The following is a 20175-nucleotide window of genomic DNA, read 5'->3' on the forward strand; positions in this document are numbered from 1 at the left end:
CATCTTAAGTAAACATCATATATGCATTGTATTTTTGTTTCTTGTTTTTTGTTTTTCGTATAGCTGACATACAGTTTTACATTAGTTTCAGGTGTACAACACAGTGATTCAACAAGTTGATACACTATGCCATGTCCCCTACAAGAAAGAGTAGCTACCTTCTGTTACTATACAACGCTATTACAATATCATTGACTCTATTCCTTATGCTCCACCTTTTACTATGACTTATTCATTCCTTAACTGGAAGCTTGTACCTCCCACTCCCCGTCACCCGTTTTGCCCATCTTCTCATCCCCTTTGATATTCACTGTGAGTGTACATTTGGAAGTAATCCAATGAACAATTATGTACTGAGTACCTATTAGATCTGTGCCAGACATGTAAGTGGGGAAAAAAATTAGAAAAACAACTGCACCCTCGTGAAGCTTATGTTTTAAAAGGAAAGAATCCTATGCAGAGGAAAAGATAGATGAGGCCACAGTGTGGTTGACATCACCAAGAGAGAATCAAATTAGATGGGCAAGATTGTGGACAAAGAAAGTTGTGCAAACACTTTATGGGTACTGAGGTATAATTAAAATTACTGGACAAAAACAGATGGAGAAGAAATAGAGAGCAGGAGGAAAGCAAAAAAAGGACAATGCCATAAAATTCAAAGGAGAAAAAAATAACGAAAAAAAAAGAGATGGTCAATCTTACCAAAAACTGTAGGTAGGTAAAAGTGGGTACACACTGAGAATAGGACATTGGTAAGAACCGGACGGGGGAGATTGGGAACGATAATGAAGGCTGATTAAGGTGTGAATATAACAAGAGCCCTGTTCAAGCCAGTCTTGTGCCTTCTCCATGAAGGAGTAGCAAATGATCCTTGAACGATGGTGTGCAAAGACATGCTATGAAAATTGGGTAGTGGTGTGGTAAAAATGAATGGATGAATAAAATAATACCCCAAACACTGTCCTCTTTTTTTATGGGAGATTTGGTTTACATAGGAAAGAAATCATGTAAAGATTACACACTGCGACTGACCCGTACACTGGATTCTTGTTGTGGATAGGATTATCCCTGTTAGCATAAAGGTAAAAATCTGGTATGAAACTATGACTTGGGTTTCAATAGCATACATGGGAATAATGTGAAACACAGGGGAGAAAAAGGAATGTTGACAAATGTCTCGACTAAATTGATGTCATCTCATCCAACTCTACTTTTTTTTAAAGAAAAAAGGATGCTATAAAGATTGAAATTAAATGGTAGATATGTGCTTTGCCTTCTCAGTGTAATTAAAAGATAACAAACTATAATGTACATACAAATGAAATGAGATGAGAAAACACTGCATACAGATTTCTATCTGTTTCTGGAGATTACTGAGTTCATCCCTTCCTCAAGGTCCTTGCACTTAACAATAAGTATGATATTAGATGTAAGTTTTTTACTTACTTTACTTCCTATACTTTTCTTACTTTATCAAGTATAGGAAGTTCCTCTTCATTCCACATTTGTTAAAGAGTTCTTATCAGAAATGGGTGCTGGATTTTGTCAAATTCTTTTACTGGCTCAAATGGTATTTGTTCTTGTACATTGTCCACTTTTTCCATTAGAGTCCTTAACGTTTTAATCAGTTATTTTAAATTCTCTTCTTGCTAGATCCAAAATCTGTATCATAGTTGAGTCTGGTTGTGATGGTTGCCTTGCTTGACTCTTCACTCTGTTTCCTAGTCTTGCCTTTTAGCACGTCTTTCCCAATTTTTTTGTTGTAGCTGAAAGTCAGATATGATGCATTGGATAATGAAAAATGAGGAAAATGGGCCTGTAGTGTGAGGTTTACATTATTTTGACTGGGAGTTTGGTTGTGACTAAGCTATGCTATAGGAGCCAGAAGCATCAAATTCAACAAGAGGCACTCTTGCTTTTACTTCCACTGATGTCTTTGCATTTCCCTAAGAACTTCCACTTTGCACCTGCTTCTTGCAGCTCTTTGAGCTGTAATCCATGGTGGTTACACTGGAGCTCTGTTGGTGTGGTGGTAAGGTATCGGGCAAGTGAGGCATTAAATAATCTTATGATTTAATATTAGTCTTTTAGAAGACCTATGTCAGTTGACTGTGCCTTGTACAATTCTTTTTTTTTTTTTTTTTTTTTTTTTTTTTAGTTCCCCTCCCTCCCTAATCCCCTTAAGTGAGACAGGAAGTCTAACACGGGCTAAGACAAAGAAATGCCTTTCCCTCAGGTTCGATAAGGCCTGATAAAGCCTTTATCCCCGGGAGAGTAGGTTTTGTTTTGAAAAACCCCTTGAGCATATTTCATAGTAATTACTTTTTCCATTCCCTTGCCAAAGCCATGAGGGAATCTTTCTCTGATTTTCACAGTAGAACTTGGTGGGGTTCCTGGAGGTTAAATCCTTAAAAATGTGGAACTCCCCTAACTGTGCCCCCCCAACCCCCAGTAGCTTCTCCCTCTTCTGCCAGTCCACAGTCAGCCTCCAGCAATTTGTCAGCAGCATCCTTTATGTGTTCCTATCGATTAATGGCTCCAGCAGCTCCTGTTTCAGGTATTGGAAACTCCTAATTTGCCCATCTCTCCAAATTTTGGAGTGGCGGTTTTATCTGAAAGTTCACAGTTTTCCTATGGATCTAAGAAAAGTAATTGATTTTCAGTTTACTTAACTTCTTCTACTTGAAAGAATGGAGTGATGACTTCCAAGCTCTTTATATATTGAAGCTGAAACTGGGACTTCCGAGTTACTTTTTAAGTAGTATTTAAATATTCCCAGGAAATATTTTTTTAAGATTCAATTTTTTTAGAGCAGTCTTAAGTTCAAAGCAAAATCGAAAGGAGGGTACAGAAATTTCCCATTAGCCCCCTGCCTCCCCACATGCATAACCTCCCCCATCATTAGCAGCCCCCACCAGAGGGGTACATTTGTTACAATCGATGCACTTACGTAAACACATCATAATTACCCAGATCCATAGTTTACACTAGGGTCCACTCTTGGTCTTGTACATCCTATGTACATTTTGAAAGATGTATAATGACATATATCCATCATTATGGTACCCTACAGAGCATTTTCACTGCCCTAAAAATCCTCCATGCTCTGTCTCTTCATTCTTCTTGTCCCCCCACAAGCTGCGAGTATTTTATAAAATAAATTTTTATACTCATGGTCATGTAATTCAGGTTTCTTTATAAAAACAAGAGCTAGAATAATTATTCCATTTCTGTAATGCTTGATATTATACATTGATTTATTTGCTGATTTACATCTTATTATTTAAACCCATTCTATTTAAAAATTATGCTCCAATGATTTATTTTTCTGATAAATGTTTTCATAAAGCCTTGGCCCATTCTCATTATACAGTCATAAGAAAACTATATTTATGAATCACAGATCTGTACTTCTGAAACAAATAACGCAACATATTTTAAGAAAAAAGAAAAAGAAGAAGATAGCAGGAGAGGAAGAATGAAGGGGAGTAAGTCAGAGGGGGAGACGAACCATGAGAGATGATGGACTCTGAAAAACAAACTGAGGGTTCCAGAGGGGAGGGGGCGGGGGGATGGGTTAGCCTGGTGATGGGTATTAAAGAGGGCACATTCTGCATGGAGCACTGGGTGTTATGAACAAACAATGAATCATGGAACACTACATCAAAAACTAATGGTGTAATATATGGTGATTAACATAACAATAAAAAAGAAAAAAAAGAAAACTATATTTGACATCCTGAGGCAATTTGGTCATATTTCTAAAAAGAGTAAAATTTGACGAAAAAGAACTCAGTCACACAAATATGCTTCTAGCAAGGATTGCACAATTTTTTTTCTTGCTCTGATATTTTTCAAATAAAATGAAACAATTGAGGAAAACATGTTTGGGTAACAGCTGCTGTTTTCAACTTATATAGTATGAAACAAAGGGTGTGCTAGAGTATTTCCCATTAATTGTTTCCATTGTGTGCGAATTACCCTGAATATCCAATACATTTTATTCCAGAGTCTCTGATTAAAACCAAAGCAGCTAAAGTTTGTGGGCCATCATTTTCTATGCTACATTTAATATGCAAACTAATTTTGAAAGGCATGAGGCACCTGCACCACAGATTTCAAAAGAATTTGCATAATAAATACAGTACAGACTTAAAGCTTGCCTTGTAGAGGACAATGACAGATGTGTAAGCAGTTTTGTGTGAGAGTCCTGCATAGCAAAATTTGCTTTAGAGTTGAATTTCAGGGTCAGGGTAGGACAAGCAAGCTATTATAGCATAAACATTTTATGTAAGCAAACATCCTATATTGGAGTACCCAAGGCTTATTCCCCATGCAAACTGGGGAGTGCTTTTCTTCTATCAAGAAATCTAGGATCCTCTGCTGGAATTTATGACAGGCTCAAATCTGAAGACAAGAGCCTGTAAGCTCTTTTCAACATAGCAAGAGAAAGATCATGACCTTCTGATTTTGTCCTTTTCCCATTTAGTTTATTTACTACGTTTATTGTTATTTACTCTCCCAGAAAATTATATCAGATCTTTTTGTGTATATGTGATTGTGATGGCCATAAATATTAATAAACAAATAATAAAATATTACCAATCAATAGGACAATAATCCTGTTTATAAATTAATTATATCTACAGATCTTCTTCCCCCCCCCAAACTATGATAATACACAAAACGAATTGACTAACAAAGTTAACTTTCTGGGATAACTCAGAGGAAAATTTTCTATCAGAAGTGATTTGTAAAGTGATTGATTTGTGATTCAGAGATTTATTAGGCCCATTTTTATAGGCATCAAATACCTGAAATAAACAATAAACAATGCCTTACATCTGCCTAACGATAGCTTGAGCTAAATAATAAATTATAGTCAGAGGAAATGTGAAGAAAACACTTGCTTTTCTGGAATAATGTCCATGTATATCGTAATTTAGTGATGTTTTACAAGTCGATTTTTCATCACAATGCAGAAGGCTCTTTCTACATACCCATCTCCTAGAAACCTATGAGTGGGAAAAGACAAATGAAAGTCTACTACTTTGTCTTGCACTGTGTGAAGTGGCATAACACCACTTACAGGTAGACTGTGATGAGTTAAAGATCTATACTACAAATCCAAAAGCAACTACTAAGGTGAAAAAGCAAAAGTTATATGTAACCCCTCCCCAAATAAAATGAAATTATTAAAAATTGTCAATCAAAGAGAAGGCAGATAAAGAATAAAGGGGAAACAAAAGAAATGGAACAAATAGAAAAAAAATGTCAAGCTGAAAGCTTAATATCTAAACATATCAATAACCACATTAAATGCAAATTATGTAAAATTATACAGGAAGTTCAGGCTGTCCTCACACATAGAACAGCAGACACTAGCTTTTGCTCAGCTCCTTAAGGCAGTACACAATATCTTATAAATTCCACAACAGCAAGGCTCTTAGGTTCAGGATATACTGGTTAGACTAATTCTTTGATTAATATGTCTTTTCCTCATTTTCTCCCTTCTGCACATGGATAAAAATGCTTTTAAGCAATGACCTAGCCAAACAAGTAAACAAACAATTTAATTAAATGATCTAAATCATTAGCCCATAGCAAATTCTGAATAATGAGATGAGGCCTGTACAAGAACATTTCAAGACTGTCATTAATTTTTCCTCACCTTAGAATCTTTTTTTGGTCCATTGGTCACCAAGCTAGGATATGAACACCATCTGTAAGATCATAACACTTAATATTGGAAGAACTTTAGCTTTACCTTTATAATTATACAATTTAGTAAATGATTATGCTAAGTAAGGTAAAAGGAAATGGACTGACACCATAAATAAAATACTCATTTTTAATTAAATAAAAAGATACCATTTTTAAAAAGTAACAATATCAGATAGGGAGCATGATGTGGAAAAACACTTATTTTCATAAATATTTGTATGTACTGAGCAACTGGAATAGAATGTCAAGTGGCTCCCACTGTTGGTTTGGCACAGAATCTGATGTTTTGAGTGTTTGGGTTAGGTGAATAGCAATTTTCATAATAGAATTGGATCACATCATGACTAAGCTATTGCCTATGACACCCCATGACTATTTGCATAAAATTCAAACCCATGTCATGTCCCACAAAGAAGAGCTTGCACACATTGTTCATATTTTCCCCACAGCATCCCATAACACTACTCTCTACCATGTACCCACTGGCCTTTCTTCAGTCTATCATTGTGTCTTTGGCAACTTGAACTTGACATCATGTCTACCTGAATGCCTCTCTCAGATTTCCCCATTTTTTTAAGAGATTTTATTTATTTATTTGACAAAGAGAGAGAGAGCACAAGCAGGGGGAGGGCAGGCAGAGGGAGAGGGAGAAGCCGGCTCCCAGATGAGCAGGGAGCCGGATGTGGGACTCAATCCAGGACACTGGGATCATGACCTGAGCTGAAGGCAGATGCTTTAGCCAACTGAACCACCCAGACATCCCTGAAATTTTCCCATTTTTAGCTCTCTCTTCTTCCAGTCCCAGCTCAAACACTGCTCTTCATAGAAACCATCCCTGAGGTGCCTATGTAAGTTTCATCCTCAATGTTCTTCTTAGGTTACCCTGTTCTATTTTATCTATATACTCACCTATGCTTGAATATTTTTGCTTCAGAAATATATTTTACTCACTAGAAAGAAAGCACCAATAGAATAAGGTTTCACACACCTTTACCAAACACTTAAAACTGTGCCTGGCTTTGAGTCAATACCCAAAAATATTCGGTGAATGAGTCATTAGCTATCATCTCTAGTATTTTATGATTCAGGAAATGTATAAGAAATTGCTAAATTTGGGGATTTTTTTCAACCCCTGGAAATGCATGTAAAAGGTCAAGAAATATGTTCATTCATAGATGGATCACTATGCTTGAAATACTCTCATATCCTTCCAGAAAAGTAATTAGCATGCAGTCATGTCCACATTCATTATAGTTTAAAGTGGACAGAAAAGATCATCTACTTTGGGGCATCTCCAAAACCACTTAGGATATGTTATTTAAGCCTACAATACATAATTATACAAGAATAAGCTGAAAACCATTTGGCCTTTAGAGTCTAACTGACAGAAAATAAAGTGTCTCAAATCTGTAAAAATCAGTGTATTTGGTGACTATCACTGAAATTCCTGGGGATAATTGTTAGCTAGGAAACCCTGGAAAAGAAAACAGAACAAAAATGCACTCTTAAAATTTCAGTTAAGGAACATCAGTAATAAGAAATGTGGAAGAAATTAACATTTAAGAATTTTGAACCCAATAATTCAGGTAAAACATACATACGTAAAACATAAATATGTGTGCCTTTATGCCCAGTCCCTAAAAACTCCCAGCATAATAGATAGGGCTTTAGCCTTAGGAAACAATGATAGGATTTCTTAAATTAGTAAGCCTGTTCTTCTATGACTATAGGTTTATGTCGTGTTAATACATGTAAAATGAATTTTAAATGCACTGCAATGCAATAATTGAGCTTGAAATACATTTGCATCATAAATCATGGAATTCTAAGCAAAAATCAGAAGGCCAGAATAAACTGGATATGTTCTAGATCTATATTTACTTTCAATTTTGCAAGTATTGATAATTCAAATTAAAAAATGTAAAATCTTTGTATGTTACTATTAAAATTACCTTCATACATCCATGTGTATTATGTGCATATGTGTGTGACTTATTTTATTTCTTACTGAACACCCTTTAATGTTATCACATGGGTTGAAAGGTCAAGTGAAATAGTTATATATTTGTGCCATGGTATACTCATTACAGGTAATTTTTGCAATTGAAACTATTTGAATGATACAATTCCAGGAACTGAGTGATAGTAATTTATTCTGCATGTAAATTATTCTTCTTAATTTATTATGTAGAGAATTTAGTATCCTTCTGCAAGGATACTAAATATTTGATTTTTTTCAGGAGGAGAAAGCATAGTAAAATATCTGGACCTAAAAATGAAACAAAGTATTATCAATACATTCAGCTCTTAATTGAAACTGAATTAAAATTAGAAAGATACTAAAACAGTTACCATGCTTTTAATGCAATCTGGAGATTTTAAGCATAATCAAAGGAAAAGGAGAGAGAAAAATTAAAAGTGCCTTTACTTAAGTATGAAAGTTACATCCTAGGCATGCAGATTGAGCTTTATCATTTGGGTTACATCTGAATAAATAATTATTTCTAAAATTAACTGCTTCAATTCTTGGTGTTTCTATCACTCAAAGTAGAAGTTCTGATTGGTTTCTGACTCAGTACAAACTAGTGATTTACCAGATTAAGCAAAGCTTCTGGTATCTCATTTGAGAGAATGTGGATGGTAATGATTAAAAAAAAAATTCCATTGTATTGAGCTAAAAGGCAAAATAATTGAGATGTGTATCTGACTGAAAACCGTGAACTTCTGGGGATCAGGGTAGAGTCTTTGGTTATTAGCACCAGAAAAAATCAAGAATTTAAACCTCAGTGAATAACTATAATTGGTATTTCCAGTTTTATGAAAACTTATTATTAGAGAAGGACTCACCTTTAAAATATTTATCCATGTTTGTCTTTGTTGGGTGCTAAGATATTTTGAATAAATAAATTTCAATTGTTCACACATAATTCTGTTTTTTTATAAAATACTTATAGAATATAGAATGGTGTTAGATTAAAGGCAAAAAATAATAGATGACTGGACAAATAAAGATGGCAGTAAAAATGCCAGCACATAAAGAATTAATAGGAAATGTAAGAAAGGTTTTAGTTAGGAGTTGGTTAAGGGATGTAACTTATTCTAGTACTATTACAGTGTAATATCAAACAGTATTCTAAAATTATGAAAAACAACTGACTTCAAAACTGTAGAATTTTCCAAAAACAAATTTCTTGAAATTTTGTAATGTGTTCGACGGGCAACTTTTAAATACAGGAATGACTAATGTAAGAGAAATACATGAAAAGCAACTGTTCATAACAGACATTTAGAAACTGATGAAAATTGATAATGATGAAGCATGAGAATTTCAGTACCCAATATACTTTTTTAAGATTTATTTGTTTATTTTAGGGGCACCTGCGTGGCTCAGTCGTTAACCGTCTGTCTTCGGCTCAGGTCATGATCCCAGGGTCCTGGGATCAAGCCCCGCATTGAGCTCCCTGCTCAGCAGGAAGCCTGCTTCTCCCTCTCCCACTCCCTCTGCTTGTGTTCGCTCTCTTGCTTTCTCTCTCTCTCTCTGTCAAATAAGTAAATAAATAAAATCTTTAAAAAAAGATTTATTTATTTATTTTAGAAAAAGAGAGAGCCTGTGCGAGTGGGGAGAGGGTCAGAGGGAGAGAATCTTTAAGCAGACTCCCTGCGGCTCAATCACACAACCCACGAGATCATGAGCTAAGCAGAAACCAAGAGTTGGACCCTTAACCAACTGAGTCATCCAAGTGACTTTCCAATATTTTTTTAAGAAAAAAATGACATGTAAAAATACAGTTTCTTTTTTTTTTTTTACAGGTTTTTCCATTTGCTTCAGGAAATCTAAGTGTGTCTGTCTGATAGGTAAATAGAGATTATTCTAATTTAGACAAGGATATTAGGTAATTTGCAGAAAGTAAAATAGTTTCTGCTTAAGTTATTGTTGAGAACCTAAAACAAATTGAGAACTTCATCAAACACAAAGATGACATACAGCTTTCATTTTGAATAACCAGTGTTGTCTCCTTAGTGTACTTTTAGACTAGCTGAGGGAGTATGGTAAGATTTTTTATAAAATGATTGTAACTAATCTTGAAATCTCTGCAAGATTTTTAGCACTGATACTCAAGCATGTCTGTGAATTGAAGAAGTTAAAAGTATTTTTATGTGTTTTTCAATTATTCCATTTCTAACACATACACACACACATACACTTTCTTTTAGTTCCACAGAGAATGACCCAACAAAGATTAAAAGAAGAGAATAAGAAGGAAATAAACATTTTGGGTTGAGAATTTTTTTTAAAGATTTTATTTATTTATTTGACAGAGAGAGACAGCGAGAGAGAGAGAGAGAGAACACAAGCAGGGGGAGTGGGAGAGGGAGAAGCAAGCTTTCCGCTGAGCAGGGAGCCTGATGTGGGGCTCCATCCCAGGACCCTGGGATCATGACCTGAGCTGAAGGCAGGCACTTAAAGACTAAGCCACTCAGGCACCCCTGAGGTGAGAATTTTAATATGTGAATTATCATTTCATGTTTAAAATAATGGTTATATGTATGTAGTATGTCATAATACTAATACTAATTTTTTCCCAAGGAGGAATTTTAGATTTGGAAGTTAGAGAATTTTCCCAAGGCAGGGATCCACCTAAGGACATCTACAAATGTATCCTTAGTCTTCCCATAGATTCCCTTCCATAGAATCCCACAGATTGCCACATGGTTAGCATTACTTTAAAAGAATAATTTGGCATTTTTTTTATTTTAACAATATGAACTGATCCTTTAAAAAAAGTTATTGAAATTATTTTTAAATACAGCCATTATAAAAACCCAAATCACACAGTAATGAATTGTGTGAAATAAAAAGTGAAAAGCTCTATCTTGCCATCATCAAGAAATATATTTTGGAGAAAATTTTTGACATGTTTTCTACATATGTATGATTATATATTTGCATATTCACACGGAAAATCCCTATTTTTAAAACAGAAATGAAATTATAGTCTATCGTGTCTTGTTTTCTTAATGTAACAATATATAAAACACATACTGCTACGACATTGCATGTAGGAACAATTCATTCTTTCTCGTCTTTAGTGATTTCATTATAAGACTCAACAATCATTGAATTAATCTGTCATTTTCTGTTGCTTGTGTCTTTGGTCAATTTTATTTATCTATCAAATCTATCAACTATAAGTGCAAAATAGGTTAGTTTTAACAAATAGATGCCATCCTGTGACTACTACCAAACTCATGAGGTAGAATGTTTTCAACACTCCAAAAAGTTCCCTCTCGCTTTTTTGAGTTCAGTCCTCTCCTCACACTACTTGGCCTGTGCGAACACCACACTACTGTCTATCATTATAATTTTGTCTTTTACCATATGGTTTTTGTAACTGGCTTCTTTCACATAGTATAATACTTTTGAGATGTATTCATGTTTTTGGTGAATCTATAATTAATTCCTTTAATTTCTGAATCGTATCCACTGTATGGACACTCTAGATATCGGTTATAAGTTCAACAATTGACAGACATTTGGATTCTTTCCAATTTTGAATAATATTGTTCTGAACAGTTGAGTACAAGTCTTTGTAGGGACATAAGTTTTCATTTTTCTTGGATAAATATTCAAGAATAAAATTACTGGCTACATGGTAAGTATATACTTAACTTCATACATAAATGCCAAAATGTTTTTACGATACGGTTGTAATCTTTGGCATTTGTACTGGCAATGTATAAGAATTCCAGTTGCTTCACAACCTTTACCTTAACAAAACTTAGTATTATTAATGTTTTTAATTTTAGCCATTCTAGCAAGTATGTAGTGGTATTTCATTGTGTTTTTATTTTTATTTTCCTAAAGATTAATGATATTGAAGAGCTTTTTAGTGATCATGCCTTCTACACATCTTTGGTAGAATAGTCAAAATTTCACCCATTTTTATTCACTGAATTGTTTTTCTTCCTCTTCTTAATTTTTTATATATGTACCCTGTTTATTGCAGCATTATTTTTGTTTGCTTGTTTCATTTTTATTTAAATTTTAGTTTGTTAACTTATAGTGTAATACCAGTTTCAGGAGTAGAATTTAGTGAACTCATCACTTACATATAACACCCAGTGCTCATTTCAACAAGTGCCCTCTTTAATACCCACCCCCTATTTAGCTCATCCCCCACCCACCTGCCCTCCATCAACCTTCAGTTTGTTCTCTATAGTTAAGAGTCTCTTATGGTTTGCTTCCCTCTCTTTTTTTTTTCCTTTCTCCTATGTTCATCAGTTTCGTTTCTTAAATTCCACATATGAGTAAAATCATATGGTTATTTGTCTTTCTCTGACTGACTTATTTTGCTTAGCATAATACACTCTGGCTCGATCCCTGTCATTGCAAATGGCAGGATTTCTTTCTTTCTATGGTTGAGTAATATTCCATTGTGTGCGTGTATATACATATCACATCTTCTTTATCCATTCATCAGTTCATGGACATTTGGGCTCTTCCCATAATTTGACTATTGTTGATATGTTAGAGTTCTTTATATATTCTTGATACGACTCTTTATTAAGTATGTGTATTTCAAATATATTCTCCCAATAAAAGCTGGACTACTTGTGGTACAAAACATTGTCTTTCAAAGAGAAAATAGTTTTTAATTTTGCTGAATCTCCATGTATATATTTATTTGTCATCCAATTGCACTGGCTAGGATCAGAAGTATTGTGTGTGGCTCTCTTTGCCCTTTTTCCAATCTTTAAGAGAAAGCATTCAGGTTTTCTCTGTTAAGAATGATCTTAATTATAATTTTTGTAGATGCTCTTTATTTGGTTGAGAAATTTCCCTTTCTATTCTTAGATAGCTGAAATTTTTTATTATAAATGGATGACTTTTTTTCCAAATGCTCTTTCTGTTGGGATTATTGTTACATTGTTGTTGTTATTGTTGTGGTTTTTGTTTGGCTTTTTAGTCTCCAGTTTTTTTGGTGTGGTTTCATAGAGTAGCAGAGTGATGCTACCTTCATGGATGGAATTGGGTATTTTTCTCTCATCTTCGATATTTTGAAAGATTTTGTGTAAAATTGAGAGGTTTCTGACAAAATTTTGTAAAATTCACAAGCAAAGTTCTCTAGACATGGGGCTATTTAATAGAGGGCATTCGCCTCTTGAGTAAGCTTTGCTAATTTGTGTATTTTAATGAATTCATCATTTTATCTAATTTGCCGGATGTATTGACATGAGATTTTCATAATATTCCATTATAACACTTTTATTACCTGTAGAATCTGTAATGAAGTTATCTCTCTCCTTCTTTACATGGTAATTTGTCTGCCTGTCTGCCATCCTCTTTCCCTCCCCTCCTTTCCTTTTGTTTCATCTCTCTGGCCAGAGTTTTGTCAATTTTATTGTCAATTTGAGAAAAAAATCAGCTTTTGAATTCATTGACGTCTATTTTCCGGTTTTCTCTTTCTGATTTCTGCTCTTCTCTTTATTATTTACTGCCTTCTTCCTGTTTTGGGTTTAATTTGTACTTCTTTTTCAAGTTCATTAAGATTGCAACTTAGATCAGATGACACCTTTCTTCTTTTCTAATATAATTTTTTCCTAAGTTCTGCTTTAGTTGCTTTTTGTATATAACTAATTCATATAATATAGTTTTTAGTGTAATTACAGAGTTCACAGAGCTATGCAATCATCCCGTAATCCATGTTTAGAACATTTCATCAACCCAGAAATAAACCCCATATCCATTTGCAGTGACTCCACATTATCCATCTACCCCAGTGGTAGGCAACAGCTAATTTATTTTCTATCTCTATAGATTTGCCTGTTCTAGAAATTTTACATAAATGTAATCACACAGTGTATGCTCTTTTGTATATGGCTTCTTTAACTTTGCACAATATTTTCAAGGTTCATCCACATTTTAACATGTAACAATACTTCACTCCATTTTATTGTCAAATAATATACCATTGTATGGCATACTCCAAAACTCCTTGCAGTTGCTCTGTCTGCTCAAGCACCAGTAGTCGGTTATGGCAGCCAGAAGACACTGGGCAATTTTCTGACACATACCTGGCCAGACGAGTTGGTTCTTATCCACAGGGTGTCACGCTATGGCTGGAGCTGAGTAGCAGAGTTCAGAAAGGAAGTTATAACCAGATGAAAACTCTGACCATGCTTTTCATCTGTAATAGTGGGTCTTTTCATTACTTTAATTCATATATCATCTGTATGAATAAGGATGGATAAATTAAAGCTGTACTTATCTTTCATTATGTTAAAAAAATTTTAAATAATTATGACATACTTTACTGACCATGATTTGTTTTTATTTGTGGTTTTCTGCTTATTAGATTAATACATGCTCATAAAATATATACATATTCATATATATGAATATGTATATTTTTAATCAAAGTTCACAACTTTATTAAGGGCTACCTCAACCTGCGTTTGCTAATTAGAGGAGTAGTCTTTTTTTGTCCAGTGTCAAGTTCTCTTGAAGTACATAGAGTGCTGTATTATCTAAACAGTTAAAAATATTACATATGACATTTATTATAAACTCACAATATGGCTCTCTAAATGATTAATAAATAATTTTTACATCTGATTATTCCACTGAGTGAATCCAAAACTCAGAATTATTTTTATAATTGTCATGAGTCGTGGTAAAAATTTATCCTAAAAGATACTAGCTGCTGTGGGTCTACGGGGCCTTAAAGGACATAATACCCAGTTGCAATATATACACTGATTTGGGTCCCCATTCACACATACAACTGTCAAAACAAAGAAACAAACAAATAAATGAACAGCTGAAGATGTTTATGAGACCCTCAAAGACATATAAGTACTTACCTAATAGTTGATACCATTTAGAAATTATTATTGTATTTCAGATGTGATAATAGTAGTTACATTTTATAAAGTGTCCACGATTTTAGGAATGCATGTAAGAACTTTTATAGGTAAAATGCTGTGATGTCTAGGATTGCTTCAAATACTTTGAGATGGAAGTAGATCAGGTTATAGATAAAACAAACTGGCCACATATCAACTATAGAAAGTAGATGATGGGTACGTCCAGTTCTTTTATCCTCTCTACCTTTTTTATACATTTAAAAATTTCCCAAATAAACATATTTTAAAACATTTTAGACATTTCTGAAAGTGTGAGCTTCTAAGGAGTGTAAGGTCAGCATTTACCTATTAAGAGTTGAAATTACTGATCCCTGATAGAAAATGTGTTCTAATTATATATGCACTATACAGTCATATAAGCTATTCCTGATATGTGTATTATGAATAAATATCCTATGATGAATACATATATGTTTACTGGATCTTATCTGAATTCTACTCTTTAACTTCATTTGTAGTAGATCCCTTCATTTACAGTGTATCGTTGACCCTTGGACAACAAGAGTTTTGAACTGCATGAACCCACTTTTAGGTGGATTTCTTTCAATAAATACAGTACAGTACTGTGAATGGATTTTGTTTTCCTTATAATTTCCTTAGCAAAATTTTCTTTTCTCTAGCTTACTTCATTGTAAGACTACAGTAATAATACATATAATATAGAGAACATGTGTTAATGGCAGTTTATGTTATCGGTATGGCTTCTAGTCAAACGTAGACTAATAGTAGTTAAGTGTTTAGGGAGTCAAAAGGTATAGGTGGATTTTCAACTGTGTTGGGGGTTGGCACCCTTAACACCTGTATTGTTCAAGGGTCAACAATAACAAAAAGTGATCTATATGGGGATAAAGAGTGGTTTAAATGAGTGTGTTAATACACTCAGTCCTGACCAGCACAAGAATCATTGTCCTTTCAGGTGTTCCTGAAGATTTCAGTGATCCAAAATGATAAGCATAACTACCATACTTTTCAGCTACAACTCACAGACAGATCAATGAAAGTGAAAATCATCCCTTCCCTATAAAGTTGTTCCTTTAAAAGATCTGCCATTACATGCCACCTTCCATAATATGTAATAATACCGATCAATCATTCGAATTACAAAACAGCAAATAGGGGGAACAAAGTGCCAGAAGTATGGTCTGTTTACTTCAGAGCACTGTTTTATTTGTTGGGTATTCTTTTCTTTCTTTTTTTCTAATGTTGACTGTTTTGCATATGAAAGACATTTCATGCACTGCCAGCCACTGAAAAAAAGTGCCTCAATTTAAGGATGGTGTCAAATTTGGTAGTTCTCTACATTAGCTGAAACCTTTCAAAAATACAGGATTGTTTATTGATTCTATCAAGTGCAAACACTGGCTCATGAATCAGGTGAATTACCCTTCTCAGAGCGTGGTGTATTTACTATAGAGGAAAGCCTAGACTCCTCTGCTTTCAACTCTGAGAAATGCCACAGCATTTTAGGGAGAACTCTTAGTTTGCTGTTAGCAGTGTGGGCAATGGCACTTTTCCTGACAAACTTAATGTCCTGAGGTACATAACTCTTACTTACAAAAAATCATCATGGAGTTAAAAACCTATAGGGAAATTAAAAGACCTGCAGCAGAAAACCCTGATAGGGACCTACTTTACACAAATTAAATTGACTTATGTTACCCGAACAGCCCTGATGATTTGGAAAGTCTGTCTTTTTAGCACAGCAGACTAGTTGTAACTATACAGTTCATTAGCTTAGGAGATATAGGCATGTTCAAATTGAGAAAAAAAAAATGCAAAGAGCACCTGATTAAGAGATTCTAGAAAAGAATGGTAGATTGACTTAACTTTAATTAGATTGTGAATTTCTTGGAAAAAAAAATATAAATGTACACTCTTTCTCTTCCCAACTTGTTTTCAAGTTTTCTTTACCTAGTGTTCTTAAATATTTAGAAGTAAATTTTTCTCTCAACTCAAAGAACAGAGTTTCCGTTTGGCATCAAAAGGGTCCTACAAATAATATTTTGTATTAAAGCTACAAAAGAAAGTGAAAAGTTAATGACCTTTTGAAATGCATTTGTTCTTGTTATCAAGTGAATTTTGTGGACTTGGCTACAATTAGAATGCAATTCCTGATCACTTGGCACACTGTGAGGGATTTATAAATCTAAGTAATAGTCTACTCAATAAAAAAAAAGCCCATATGTACCACATTTATGCCTGATAGGAAAATTGAACTATTAGGGGAAAGAGAGAAAAAGTGGTATGAGCCATAGGACTTAGGACAAAGAAGGATGTGAAATTTAGTACTAAAAGTGTACTAGGGCAACATGAACAAAATAAAAGTGATTCAAGCTTTATGGAGAGAAGACCTAGGTATTTATGGGGCTGTGTGAAATTTGTGAATAGGTCTTACACCAATTGTTTTGGGCATTGAGGGACCATTAGGCAACTGTACCCACAATGGAAAGCTGAGCTCCTGATATTAATAGGTAATAAATATATATTCTAAAAATATATAAATGATTGAAGTAGAAGAGGGAGGGATTTTTTTAAAGATTTATTTATTTTAGAGAGAGAGAGAGCTTTGCGCAGTGGCAGTATCGTAGCCAATGAGTTTTATCTGAGGCGCGATTATTGCTATTTTAGAGAGAGAGAGAGAGAGCACTTGCTCGTGAGTTGGGGGGAGAGGCAGAGGGAGAGAAGCTTCAAGCAGACTCCTCACTGAGCGCAGAGCCCAAGATGGGGTGGGGGGGGCTCAATCTAACCACCCTGAGATCATCACCTGAGCTGAAACCAAGAGTCGGTCGCTAAACCGATTGAGCCACCCAGGTGCCCCCAGAGGGAGTTAGTTTTAAAAAGGTGGATTCAAGTCCTGGAAAGTTCCAGGTCTTGGTCTTAAGAGAGAGTCAATTCCACAAAGCTGCTTGTAGAAACTTGGTGACAAGACTCATCATTAAAGAAAGAATATATGAATGAGAAGCATAACATGGTTGAGAATCAAGTTATTTGTGACAAGTGGTAGAGATGGGCTGGAAATTTCCTGGAATGCCTGAAATGTTTTTCTTCATAATGTCCACCCAGTGTCATAATCACTCTTAAAGGCCAGCTCAGATATCACCACATCTATGAAGCCTTTGCTTTTTTCCCAGAGGCTTATTTTATCCTCCCCCTTTAGTATTTACATTATTGTTTTCCTCTGGGGTTACCATTTGTTCACACCTTTTTCTTGCCCTGGACTATGAGCATTTCAAGGTTGGAAATATCTATTTAATCACTCCCCACCACAAACACACATACATAATCAATAGCATTACATCTAGGAAAAGGTAGTCCCTAGTAACATAGATATTTGCTGCATACATTTTAAAAATAAATAGATTGTATGTTTGAAAATTTTAACATTAAAAGATAAGGTCAAAGTTCAGGTTACTTATACTCGATTTTTGTAGCCAACATAATTACTGGTTTTTGGAAAACTTCTCTGAATATTTCCCCCAAAACACTATGCCTATGTATTACTGAGGAGGATATTACTTCCCCGCCAATAATTACAAATAGTTAAAATAGTGTATCCTTATCCATACTGTAAATTAAGGCTATTCATCTGCAACTGAACAATGTGAATAAAAATTAGAGTTAGATAAATACTGAGACTTTGATTGGATATGTACAGAGTGGCAGCCACATTATAAATTATAAGAGATGATAAAATGTCTAACTCTTTTTGTATGCAAGAGCTAAGGCAGGACCACACACAAGTATTCCTTTAGTTAAAAGAAAAGCCTTGTAACCTAGGAGTATGATCTCTGATTCGCCTCTCTCTACTAAGTGTGGTTTTGAAATTATGTCATATAAGTACTCGTCTTTTTTTCTCACAATATTGCAAATTCCTCAACAGCAGGAGATGCAATTATGTACAACCACCACCTACTTTAGTATTATATACCCTAAAGAAGCTCATATTTCTTAATCTTTGCCACTTTTTTTCTCTTGATTTCTAGTTGATTTGAAACAAGGTTTTTGTATTCAAAGGCCTCTTTGGAGTCAAATCACACTCTTAATTTCTCTAGGCATATCAAGACCAACATTTAATCATGTTTCTCTCATTTTTAACAAGCTCCCCTTAAATTATGCCCATTGTGCCCATCACCTAGTTCCACTGCCACTTCCCTTTTGAGGTCTTTCTCACTGATTTTCCTTGTGTTAAAATCCTATATATTTTATTGCTTTCACTATTTAAAAGTTGAACCTAATTTTCATATGTTCAGTTATTTGCTCTCTTTATTGACAGTATAAAATGTCATTTCTCCCCACCAAAAGCAGAAACAAAGTAAGAGTGGTACCCTTAGCACCTAGATTGTCTACGACAGCTGACAAACAAGCTCTGGGAAAGTTTCACAGAGGAGGTCAGACCACATTACTATGGTAGAATCACTGGATGAGAAAGTTGATGCTAAAAATTATCTGTTAAGTCCTGTCTTCTTTCACTAGATCACAAGTACCTCAGGGACAAGGAGAGCAAGGACTCTGTCTTTTTCATTTCCAGTCATCCATGAGTCACATAGTGCTTGGAATACGAAAGGTATATAAGACAAATTTGTCGAAAGAAACTGTTGAACTAAGAAAAGGCAGGAGGTTGGAACAGGAAGGGGTTTGTCTGACATACACAGGAGTGTCATTGAGCATGTACTGCAAGCCAGTAAAGAAAAGAGACTCGCAAAAAAAAGTGACGACATTACACAGGGTTGCAGGAAATGAAAGTAAAATGAAAGTAAAAAGAGAACCGGACTTTTGTGATTACAGTTTGGATGCATTTTCTTATGTTAATTGGCCAAGTGTGTTTCCTCGTCTTTAAAATGTATGTTTATATTGCTCATCCATTTCCTTCCCCAGTTCTTGATTCTGCTTTTATTGATTTATGGAAATTCTTTACATATTCTTGATATGAATCCTTTACTGGTTGTGTCTATTTAAACATCATTCTCAGTTCATAACCTTTAACTTTGCTGTCTTTGTGTTTAATTTTAATATGGTCAAATTTATGGAACTTTTCTTTTACATCTTACTTATGAAATCCTTTCCTACATCAGGTCCAAAAATTATTCACCTACATTTCCTATGAGTTTTAAAGCATTATTTTTGCTAAACAAAACAGATTCCATCTGGATTTGAATGTACATATTTCTAGATCTCTATTTAAGTATCCGTATATCTTGGGAATAAAATGATCAAGAGTAAAACTGAAGAAATATATTAGAATTTAATTCAAATAATGTCTTAGAAATAAACTTCATCTGAGGTAGGTGAGGTAGGCATCTGAGGTAGGCGAGGCTTGCACAATAAAGCAAATTCAAAATAAAAATAGTGACGGTCAGATTAATACCAACTGGTGTTTATAAGACATAACAGAAAGTAAACATTTGGTTCTTTGTATAATTTTGATCACAGAAACATATTTTCTGCACATTTGGAAGAAAATCAACTAGCTTGAGAGATGTTACTTAGAAAGAAGTACCCAGTTTCCAAGGATGGGCTGTGTAA

At 34.4% G+C, this 20175-nt stretch overlaps 1 pseudogene; it reads left to right on the forward strand.

Annotated features, from left to right (window-relative positions):
* Nucleotides 1-17214: 17214 nt before the first annotated feature.
* Nucleotides 17215-17299, forward strand: LOC113921077 (annotated as a pseudogene).
* Nucleotides 17300-20175: the final 2876 nt, after the last annotated feature.

Source organism: Zalophus californianus, chromosome 3 (genome assembly GCF_009762305.2).
Source record: "Zalophus californianus isolate mZalCal1 chromosome 3, mZalCal1.pri.v2, whole genome shotgun sequence".
Classification (NCBI taxonomy): domain Eukaryota; kingdom Metazoa; phylum Chordata; class Mammalia; order Carnivora; family Otariidae; genus Zalophus; species Zalophus californianus.